We start from the raw sequence: 11,521 nt of genomic DNA, 5'->3' as shown, positions 1-11,521 counted from the left end.
TTGACTCTGGAAGATGTTTTACCTTCTTTGTGATTTCTATAATATAATGTCCATATCTTTCTATACTTTAAGAATATTTAAAATGAGAGGGCACATTCTGCATGGGGCACTGGGTGTTATGAACAAACAATGAATCATGGAACACTACACCAAAACAAATGATGTAATATATGGTGATTAACATAACAATAAAAATTTTTAAAAAAAGAATATTTAAAATGTCCCTTGGTTCTATGATACACACACATGCACACACAACTCCACAAACTTAAAAATATTAAAGTATATAATTTACATATTTAAAATGCACAGATGTATACAGTTTGATGAGTTCTGACAAATGTATACACCCCTGTAACCAACACCCAAATCAAGATGTAGGACACTTCCATAAAATAAATGTCATGGTGACTCTAATTAATAGTATTATATATTTGTAAGTTGCTAAGAGAGTAGGTCTTAAAAATTTTCATCACAATAAAAAGCTTTTTTGTAACTATTTATGGTGATGAATATTAACTAGACTAATAGTGGTGATCATTTCATAATATATACAAATATCACATCAATTCACTGTACACCTGAAACTAATATAATGTTATATGTCAATCACACCTCAATTAAAAAAAGCAAACCCCCCAAATTTTTTAAAGGTATAAAACACTTCTGTTACCCCAAAATTTCCCTTTGCACATTTCTAGTCTATCGCACCCCAGACCAGCTCTATTGTGATTTTTAACACCACCCATTGGTTTTGTATGTTCTTGAAGTCCAAATAAATAGAATCATACAGTACGTACTCTGTTGTATCAGTTCTTCTTCTCAGCATAGTGTTTGGCGATACATCCAGATTGTGTCAGAAGTTCGGTATTTTTTAGTGCTGTCTAATATTCCACTGTGTGATTGGACCACAGTGTGGCTGTCAGTTCTCCTGTTGATGGACATTTGGGTTGTTTCCAGTTTGTGACTATTGAGAATGAAGCTGCTACAAACATTCTTGTACAAGTGTTTTTGTGGACATCAACCTTTACTTCTCCTTCATTGAGTTCCTGGATCCTAAGTCTATGCTGACCTGTTTAGGGAACTGCAAATAATCTCCAAAGTGGCTGCACCATCTAACGTTCCCACTGGCAACAGATGAGAGTTCTCGCTGCTTTGCATTCTCACTAATACTAGGCATTATCAGTTCTTGATTTTAGATATTCTGGTGAGAGTGAGGTGGTATTTTTGCCATTAATTTGCATTTTCTTGATAACTTGTTATGTTGTGTGTCTTTGCATTTGCTTTTTGGGGACTCATATTTTCTTTACTTTTTAAAAAGATTTTACTTATTTATTTGGAGGAGATAGAGCATGAGGAGGGACAAAGGGAGAGCGAGCGAGAGAATCCTGAGCAGACTCTGAGCTGAGCACAGAGCTTGATGTGGGGCTCAGTCCCACGACCCTGGGACCACGACCGGAGCCAAAACCAACAGTCAGATGCTTAACCAACTGAGCCACCCAGGCGCCCCATGGGAATTCATATTTTCTTTTGTGAAAGGTCTGTTCAAGTAATTTGCCCTTTTAAAAAAAATTGGAGAGGCGCCTGAGTGGCTCAGTCGGGTAAGCGTCTGCCTTTAGCTCAGGTCATGATCCCAGGGTCCTGGGATCGAGCCCCGCATCGGGCTCCCTGCTCCACGAGGAGCCTGCTTCTCCCTCTCCCTCTGCCTGCCACTCCCCCTGCTTGTGCTCTCTCTCTTTCTCTGTCAAATAAATAAAATCTTTTTTAAAAATTTGGAAAATGCCTAACCTTTGCAGGTGTTTTCATATCAGTTGTCTCATTTGGTCCTCCCCCGAAGCCTGAAAGGTGGGTGGGATAGCAATCATCCCTTGTTGTAGAGGAGGATGCTGACACTTCGAGAATGTGTCACAGCCAGATGACGGAATGTCTGGAACTAGAAGTAGGGTTTTCTCATTCTGTTCTCATGTGGATCCTGCTTTTCTTCTCTATGAAGGGCTGTGACGCTGTGATGCTTGGAAGACATCTGGAAAAGGGGTCTAAGTAATAGACTCACAACTTCAACCTCCTGTGAGCCAGCATGGGAAGGGATCAGCTTTGTTTCTCTGATCAGACCCTGATGGCTGCCTCTCACCCACCAACATAGGAGACCTACCGAGACCACAGTGGGGTCTATGGGTGCCTCTAGACAGAATACTCTTTAGTAGCTTCTTGACTGTCCCCCACGAAATGGTGGGTAAACTTTGCTTCCCAGGGCCATAAGTTCCTCAAACATAGGCTTCAGTGCAACCCGAGGACAATGTGGCCACCAAGTGAGATTGACATGTCCAGACTAAAGACGGGGGAAGCAGTCCTGGCACTCTCCAGAGTGGGTGCCCAGTTCCACCACACTCCTCTGTGCGATGCTCGCATCTGCCATCCTTGCAAAATGTCCAGTTCATTCGAGCAAGAAAGCAAATCCCTGAGACGATCCACCCTGTATCATTGCCTCTAGTCACTTACTTTTCCTGCCCACCCCACTACCCACGCTCTCTGCCTTCCAGGACATTGACCATTGCCTGGACTCTGAAAGTGAACCCACTGGTTTTAGTTAACTTTTATGGATCACCTTCTATAGGCTCAGAATAGTTGTGGTTACTTCCACTTAGATCATGTCATCATTTTGTTTTATTTCATTGTTCTTTTTGAAATTCACCTGCCTGCTGTCTCATGCCTTTAAAGACTCTTTACTTCAGAAGCGATAAGAATAACCCATTAGCGAAGTCTCCTTTCTTGTGCTACCATGTGTTGGCTAGAGGAAAAGGTCATTCCTTTTTGGAGAACATGAGTGTTTTGCTATGGCATCCTGGAAAGATTCCTCATTCCTCTGGTTTAGCTCAGAGGGATGCTCCTAACTAGGACAATTCCAGGTAACAGCATAGAAGTCTACTACCTACTTGTGGCCTTGCTTCTGGATTGTGGAATGTCCCAGGTCGAAAATATCCTCATCCAGGGGCGCCTGGGTGGCTCAGTCATTAAGCGTCTGCCTTCAGCTCAGGTCATGATCCCAGGGTCCTGGGATCGAGCCCCGCATCGGGATCCCTGCTCTGCGGGAAGCCTGCTCCTCCCTCTCCCACTCCCCCTGCTTGTGTTCCCCCTCTCGCTGTGTCTCTCTCTGTCAAATAAATAAATAAATAATCTTAAAAAAAAATATCCTCATCTGTAAATGATGGGGGCGGAAGGAGGTGGGTGACAAGAAGGAGAAGAGAATAGCAGACTAAGGTTGATGTGAGCCTGAAATGTGAAGCAGAGAGGAAAGAGCAAGGGGAAGGGTCTATGCTATGCAGTACCCACCACATCACTTTATCCGGTGTGAGTGCTCCATAGCTATTTGATGAATTAAATAATACTGTATAGCTATTTGGTAGTTAGTGCGGTGGCAGGGTGATGGGACTTCCATGGATTCCTCAAATGGATCTGTCAGCCACCCGCCCATGGCTGTGGTCAGTGGAAAACTAAGTGTGAACCACAATGGGTTAAATTACTTCGGTTTATTCATTTAAAAAAAATTGTAAATAACAGATAACTTACATATAGTAAAGTTCACAAAATTTCAATGTACCGCTCCATGATTTTTTTCACATATATACCCGTGCAGCCCATCACCCAGCGCAAGACCTAGATCATTTGCAGCATCCCTGCTGGTGCCCGATCATATCCTCCCAGTTGATGTCCTACATAGGCAACCACTGCTGTAACTTTTATAGTCATCAATTAGTTTTGCCTGGACTTGAACTTCATATAAGTAGAATTGTGCAGCATGCACCCTTTTGTCTCTGGTTTCTTTTTTTTTTTTTTTTTTTAAATTTTAAAAGATTTTATTTATTTAATTGATAGAGAGAGAGAGAGGGAACACAAGCAGGGGGAGTGGGAGAGGGAGAAGCAGGCTTCCCACCGAGCAGGGAGCCCGATGCGGGGCTCGACCCCAGGACCCCGGGATCATGACCCGAGCCGAAGGCAGCCGCTCAACCAACTGAGCCACCCAGGCGCCCCTGTCTCTGGTTTCTTTTGCTAGACATTCATCCACGTTGTTACCTATAGCAGTAGTATGGTATTTTTCACTCCCAAGTCGTAGTATGTAGTAGTATGAATATATCCCTATTTATTTATCTATTCTGTTAATGAATGCTGGGGTTGTTTCTACTTTCGGATATCACACACAATGCTGCTGTAGACATTTTTGTAGACGCCTCGGTGAAAATATGCACTCGTTTCTGTTAACACATACCTAGGAATCATAGGGTAGTTATCTTTAACTCTATAAGAAACTGTAATACAATTTTTCAAAGTGTTTGCACCGATTTTTACTCCCACCAGAAATAAATGACAATTTCGTTTGCCTCACATCCTTGCCAACCTTTGAATTTTTCTGACTTTATTTTAGCCATTCTACATTCTGGCACCCATGTACATTGTGGTTTTTCAATTGCATTTCTTTTTAAGATTTTTTAAAATGTTTCTGTTTGCTAAGTTATGACATTCAGAATTAGCATTAAAAACAGAATAACTGAATTAATGTTGTTTTTAAATTTTCACTCTCTTGGATTCATAAAGCAGTGTTTGATGGATTGAATGAGATCATCTATTACTCAGGTTTGCAAAAATATAGCAATTAAAGTAATGGACTCCAGTAGTCATTAGCATTTCCATTACTAAGAGACCCTTTCAAAACCTTCGGTCTCCTCTTTGAATCTGGACCTTAGGAAACCTCATGGGTTTTGTTTTCCACCACTTACCATGGATAAAGATGCTCACTGCAGGGCTATTTAAAAATATATATTCTTAAAATGTTCCAAATGGCAAGAAGGATTGAAATCAGAAAGACCCAGTTGATTTCTGCTGGAATCAATTTCCTAGGACATCTTTGATTTGAAATAATCACTTCTTTGATTTAGGAATGATCATTTATTTAATGGATGTATCTCCTGTGCAGGGGGTAAAGAACAATCTGTGGTCTTGAACAATTATTTACTTATTTTATGAGTTTGTGTCTGGTAATTTAAATGATTTAAAATTCTTTCTGAGAAGGGACTGCGTTTGATACACTAGCATACCGACCATTGTAACAACTAGGGCAGTGTCTGGTACATAGTAAGTGCTGAATAAAATATTTATTAAATTTATGAGTTAAAACTGTTCCTTTTTATATATAATCAGGGCCTAAAACAATGCTTTGCAAATGACAGACAACTCAGAAATGTTTGTGAAAGGAAAATAGAAAATCTGGAAAGAGAGAAAAATTGAATGAGTCCAAGGGAAGGAAGGAAAATTAATCCTGACAAGGTTCACTTTACATAAGCAATGATTTTCCTAATATATGCTCTATACAACATACATCCAGACATCCACTGGGATGTCCCACAGACCTCTCAATTCAACATGTTCAAAAATTGAACTCATTGAATTTAACAGTCTATAACCAATCTTTAAGACCTCCCCTTTTCATGTATCCACTTAGTTAATACTACCCCCAAGCTAGCACTGTCCTCCATGCCAGAATATTAAGAGTAATCACCCACTCCTCTCTTCCCCACCAACCTGTTCATTCATAAGTTATTTCGTTCAACAAATGTTTATTAAGAGCCTTTTATGCACTTGATTTTGTTCTTGGTATTGATGACATGTCTTTTGGACCACCTTTTCCTGAGAAGTACTTCGCTTATTCAAAAACCCAACTGCTATCATCTTGATTCCCTAGGCAACAACCTATCATTTGAGACACGTTCCAGACTTGGGAACAAAGACTGGAAGCTTCATTGCATGGCTGAATTTTCCATTTATAGAGAATGAGTCAAGAATGACTCATCTGATAACCATTTCTATGGAATTGCCATGTCTAGCTGAGAGAAATATCTCCATTCACAAAATTCTTCCTTCCTCTTTCTTACTGCTATAGTAGACACATCACACATTTAATCAGACTTCTCAATTGTGTGAGGACTCAATGGCAGTTAGAGTTTGGTGTGGATCAAGAGGATTTGTGATGGTTGGTAGAAGAAGGTGGTTCATATATGTGCATGAAGTCAGGGACTACACTGATCCAGCAGGAGTGTGGGAGAATGTACCTCAGACCCAGAAATCTCACATGCTGGTAAGTCAATGTCAAACTCTAGACAGTGGGAGCAGTTGTTATGGGTAGGCAAAATACAGGCACTCCCTGTATTAGAAATACCTGACTTTCCAAAGACTTGCACATGCAAAATTCAATTTTGATATAACTCCCCTTCTCTCGGACCATTCTGAAATCCCCTCCAAACTCTCTCCTCACCTTTTCCTCCAGCTCAGGCAGCAGTGAAGAAGGAAGCTAATATAAAGACCTGCCTGGCCTGATTATTTATTTCTAAATATTCCTTCTTCTGTTGCTTTCTCCCCCTTCATTATCAACTAATTATACAGCAAATGATACATTTATTATTTGTAAATTCATCTCTAAACGTTCCCTCCTCTTCCTTGTTGTCTTCTCCCCCACCCCCCCACCTCTTCTCTCATCCATTCTCTGTGGCCTAAGTGCAAGCAAAAACAAACTTAATCAAGGTTGAGATGAATAATGCTTGGGATACACTTCAGGAAAAATGGAAATGTTTAATGCTATCTACTGGTGTCCAGAGACTATTAAATTCTTTATCAACCCTCTTTTCCTCCTCTAATCAGTTTTCTCGTTATCACCCACCAACAGTCAAGGAAAAAAAAAAACAAGCCTTGCTCATAGTCAGTGTTAGCATTTGGTGCTCTATTTATGAATTTTGAAGGAATATAGCTTCATATTTTTATTGTGGATGTACAGCATTTCAGCCACATTGAGTGATATAGGCTTTTATGGGGACACAACTACCATTAAGAGTATTACTACTAAGAAAAATTCCAGTGGGAGTTTCCAACCACTGAACCTGACATATCCTTTTGAAATCCAGTCCACAAATTGGGACCTCTAGATCTGGATGCGTCTTGTTTACTGGGAGTGTCTTTCTGTTTTCTTGTTTACAAGGCTGTGTAGTTTTCATGCAGGTTTTGGGAGAGCAGGTATTGATACTTTTCATACATAGCAAGTCTATACAAGCATTTCACCTGTGTGTGTGTGCACACGTGTGTGCCCGCGTGCGTGCACACATGTAAGAGGGAGTGAGAGAGCTGAGAGAGACGGCTACTTTCTGTACTTCTGAATGGGTATGTGGGAGACATCCTCCAATCTGGTCCAGCAGAGCCCAACAGGCAGAGGAGTGGGGGGGGAGGGAGCTCCTTCCATCCTAACATTCCAAATAGCATACAAAGCCATTATGAGAACCAAGGAGAAATGCCTCAGGGAGAGAGTTGGGTAACAGCGGGCTCCACGCAACTTCCAGTTGTACCCATTTCCCAGATTCTCACACCCAAGGCTATGTGACCATTTCAGGACATGGCTGTCCAGCCTCTGAACCAGGGAATGTTGGAAATTGTAGCCCGTGTATCTCTCATGACCTTCTGGACCAAAGTTTCTATGCTTCTAATTCAATCAACTCCTTGTGATCACTCACTTACCTTAATTTTTTCCTAATTTACAGCCAAATCACAGCATTTACTTATAAGAAGTGTCTTTCTGTAATTGTATCTAGCTCTTCCTGTCTTCCCTCCTTTCTTTTCCACCTTTAGTAGGACTCTTAAGCACTAGGTAGACACTGTATTATCTTTATTTATAGATGAGGAAATCAAAGCTTATAGAGTTTAAGTAACTGGTCTATAGTCTCATGGGCAGTAAATACTGGAGAAAGATTTGAATCCAATCCTCCAATTCCAGAACCTGAATTCTTAATCATCGTGCTATACAACCTCTCCAACAGGAAAGAGAACAGTATAACAATAGCATGTGTCTCATGGGGACAATGAGAGGATTCAATGAAGTAATTTAGGTTTAGTGTTTGGCCCATGGGAAGATGTAACAAATGTTAGTGATGAGAATGATAATGCAGATGACGATGGTGATGGTCCTGAAAAAGGAGGATGAGGAGGAGAAGGAAGAAAGAGGAAAAGGAACATCAAAAGTTTTACTCATTTGCCTCCTTTAAAAATGATTCCAACTGCTTATTGTGCAGGGTGGGTGGTTGTCATGCTGGGAGAGAGCAGACTTAGGAGGTGGTCGGAGAAGATGCTATAATTTGGAGAAAAGGCTTTGCTTCTGTGCAGTTTGAGGAAGGGTTTACGTTTCAAGCTGGAAATGTCGCATTGCTCACCTCCTTTCTCCCAGCAGATGCCCCAAGGGCTAAAGAGTTCCCTAATACTCCATGAGTGAGACCAATCTTGGATGCATTCCTTCACCCTGGAAATCCAGTGAGACCTTGATTTCAGGGGATGGTGAGATGTGAGAGTGAAGGGGGATGGAAGGGACTGGGGCCAGGGCTTGGACATTGATAACAGATCTTCTCCTAATCCAGACTCTAGTTTCAGACAGTTCTAAGGCCAATTTGTTATGTTCTAAACACCACACTGTTAATCCCAAACATTAGGGCATGCAAGTGGCCTGTCCATGGAAAGAATAGGGCTAGAGGTTAGGGAAGGAACAACCAGTCAGTCCAGCCATCAGGGGATATCTAATCAAAGTGCTCAGCTCTGCATTGGGGGTGAGGTTTTTGGATATTAATTACCAGAGGCCTCCTAAAGCTATTTTGGAGAATTCAAATCCAAGCCAAAAGCAAAGATCAGCATGCTTATGTGTGCCTGTGATGGGTGGGGAGAAAGGCCACCACAAGAACAGAGGAGAGGACCAGAAATGGAGACCTATGTATGGGCACAACCTTTAATACCAGAAATTCTGACTCAGAAGTAGGCTTGATCTAATCATGTCTGGCCTGAACGGGCAGATTACCAACTCTGCCTTTATTAACAGGCAGATACTCATAAGGGGTAAGCAAAACCCAGGCAGAAGTAGAAGCAAAAAGAGATATTTTCCTCCTGTGCAAGACATACCTCTTGGCACTTTCAATTCCTCATCTATAAAATCTGTAAATCTATAAAATGGAGATTTTATTTAATAAGAACTTATCTCCCTAAAACTTGGCACAGTTTGACATTGCTTAGTAATGTGTTCCCTCCACTCTGCCCGCTGTAATTGTTCTGATCCCAGCTAGAATGGCTGCAAGTACCCAGTACTGTGGACACCCTACTACCTGCTCACATTTTCTGCCCAGTCTTCCTCCTACCCTGCCAGGTCATGGCCCTATAGGAGCTCGGAGGAGGAAGAGATTTGTGTAGGATGGATGTGTCTTCTTGGTCTCCTTTGAAGGGGTTGCACTTCAGCTGGGTCTTGAAGCATAGATAAGTTTAAGGCAAGTACAAATTCTACAAGAGGTTATTCCTAATTTTGGCAATGGTAAGAAAGAACATAGTTAATGTGATGGTAAGCTCAAGGAGAAGGAGAATCCATCTATGGTTCTAGAGTGAGAAATCAAAGTATGGAGGGAAAGTTTTCATTCAACCCTGAAAGCCATGCTGTAGACTATGTGTTATAATTATCCCCATATAACTAGTAGGGAAATAAGCTAAAGGCCATTCAGCTAGCTCAACAGGAAATAGCACATCTTGGACCTAACTGGGACCCTCTCAAGGCAGAGCCTGTGATGACCGCAAGCCTCCCATGTGCCAAATCCTTGATTTACTTGGAGCCATACAGGCAAGCTCCCCCAAGCACATTCAGCGGTGTTGGATCTACTAGTTAGGAAGTACAAGGGAAAACATAATCTTTTACCTTCAACAAGTCTTGTATTGCTTGCATTTTACAATGGTATACATTTTATTTTACTTAATTTAAGGAAGAAATGTGTACGTGAAGCAGAGAGCATGAACTGGCCAGACTTCAGGTTGGTTTGTGTTGGCATCCAGGCCGCCATCTGGCCCTGGAATGTTTCCATGGGTGGGTAAGGATTTGGTGTAGTGTGAGAATCCCCAATTGGGGCCAATGGCGCCCCGTACAGGGCTTGGGCTGCACTGTCAAGGAAGGGTGGGGGCTCAGCCTACCAAGTATCTGGCTTTTCCAAAGGGGGGCAGGTTTGGTGGCGGTTGAGATGGGCAGCGTTTTATTTCACAAGAAATGGGCAGCACCTGAAAATAGCCACCACACAACTAAAGATCAGGGACAACCAAGGTCTAATCCATGCCAGTAGATAGCTCACGTGCTGCCAGGACAAGTGGGGCGGGGGGGGGGGGTGGTGTGGAAAGTGAAGTGAAAGAGGAAATGCCCAAGATCTCTTCTGGGAAGTTTCCAAGCCAGGGATTCAAAGCCAAGCAATGGCCTGAGGGACAAAGTTCAGGTTCAGTTCTTTCAGTCATGGGACATAGACGGTCACTTACTTGTCTAATACTCAGATCCACATTTTCAGATGGGAAGCTGTTGAGAGGATCAAAGTAAAAAAATACTTTGTTTACATGCTTAGGTCTTATTATTGTCAATAGATAGAGCACAGCCCCATTTCTAGGCCCAGCCTGTTTTCTCACTGACCATAGGAATAGGCATGCATGGGCTCTATAAAGGCTTAAAGATTCATTACTTTAACTCATATTGTTACAAAGGCTTTATTTCACAGGAAACTGCTGTCCTTTATCTGGGAAACCAGGTATCTTGATGCAGAAGACGCTTAAAACAAGAGCTAAGGGGTGACATCACAGACAAAGATCAGGAACACAGCAAGGATAGAAGCTTTCACCACTGCTATTCAACATTGTACTGGGTGCTAACCAGAGCAATTAGGCAAGCAAAATAAGTAAGAGGCACTCATATTGGAAAAGAAGAAACAAACTATCTTTATTTTCAGATGACATGATCCCATCCCAAAGAACCTACAAAATGGCTATCAGACGTGATACATTTAGCGAAGTTGCAGATGCAAGATCAACACATAAAAATCATTTGTGTTTCGGGCGCCTGGGTGGCTCAGTTGGCTAAGCGACTGCCTTCGGCTCAGGTCATGATCCCGGAGTCCCGGGATCGAGTCCCGCATCAGGCTCCTGGCCCGGCGGGGAGTCTGCTTCTCCCTCTGACCCTACCCCGTCTTGTGCTTTCTCTCTCACTCTCTCTCTCAAATAAAATAAAATAAAATAAAATCTTTAAAAAATAAAAATGAATCATTTGTGTTTCAATACAACAAGAATGAACAACTCAAAAAGGAAATTTAAAAAAGTGATTCCACTTACAACAGCATCCTAAACAAACAAACAAAAAATACCTAAGAATAAATTTAACTGAGGAGGTGAATGACATATATGCTGAAAACAATAAAACGTTGCTGAAAGAAATTAAAGAAGATTTAAATATATGGAAAACATCTTGCTTACGTGGAGTAGAAGAGTTCATATTGTTAAGATGTCAGTATTCCCCCAAAGATATCTATAGATTCATTGCATTCCCAATTCAAACCTCAATGGCCTTTTTTTGAAGAAACGGAAGAGCCAAATGTTAAATTAATATGGAATTGCAGGGGGCTCCAAATAATCAAAACAATCTTGAAATGGAAGAACTTAC

Source organism: Eumetopias jubatus, unplaced genomic scaffold (genome assembly GCF_037043125.1).
Source record: "Eumetopias jubatus isolate StellerSeaLion01/CBP00866 unplaced genomic scaffold, mEumJub1_p1.0 scaffold_9, whole genome shotgun sequence".
Lineage (NCBI taxonomy): Eukaryota > Metazoa > Chordata > Mammalia > Carnivora > Otariidae > Eumetopias > Eumetopias jubatus.
The sequence above is the reverse complement of the archived record's forward strand: the minus strand, read 5'-3'. Positions refer to the sequence as shown.